A 668-nucleotide genomic window follows, 5' to 3' on the forward strand; every position below is an offset into this window, starting at 1 on the left:
AAGAATGAAAAACAACTCCCAGTTTCCTGTTTGTCAGGTTCACTGCTGTTTACCAAGAAGGGGGAAATCAGCAGAGAAAGAGTCACGAGTTTAGTTTTAGGGGCAGGACACTGAAGGGGTCACTCTTGGCTGTCTTAGCTGTCTTGATGAGGGTGGGCCTGGGTGGCTTGAGGCGGGGAGACACTGGTGGCAGAGTGCCCAGTGGAGGCTGGCAGGTAGCTGGGGGATTCTTCTGCAGAGCTCAGTGGGAAGGGGCTGAGGGTTTGCAGGGCAGTTGAGATGTTGAGGTGAGGCCAGGGCAGAAATCATTATCCAGTAGTCAAAACGTCAAGAATCTGAATTAGCGGGGGAGGGAGGAGGAGGGTAGGGTGGGGGCCCATGAGGGGAGTCTGGGATCTCAGGGATGGAGCAGTTTGGGTGAGGCCAAGAGGAGGGAGTGGCCATGTGAGCAGGAGTCTGAAGTGGACTATTGACACTGTCTGGGAGGTCCGGGAGGTGCTGAACATGGCATTGACGCGGAGCGTGAGGTCCCTGAGATGACGCTTGTGCCTGCGATGGAGAAGAGGACCTTGAGGTAGACATCAGCGTCCTGGGTAACCAAAGAAGTCACCGGAGGGCAGGTAACCCCGGTGAGGAGAGGGGGATGCAGAACAGCAGGAAGGGGAAAG

The sequence above is a fragment of the Lipotes vexillifer genome, unplaced genomic scaffold, assembly GCF_000442215.2.
Source record: "Lipotes vexillifer unplaced genomic scaffold, Lipotes_vexillifer_v1.1 scaffold213, whole genome shotgun sequence".
NCBI classification, from domain to species: Eukaryota; Metazoa; Chordata; class Mammalia; order Artiodactyla; family Lipotidae; genus Lipotes; species Lipotes vexillifer.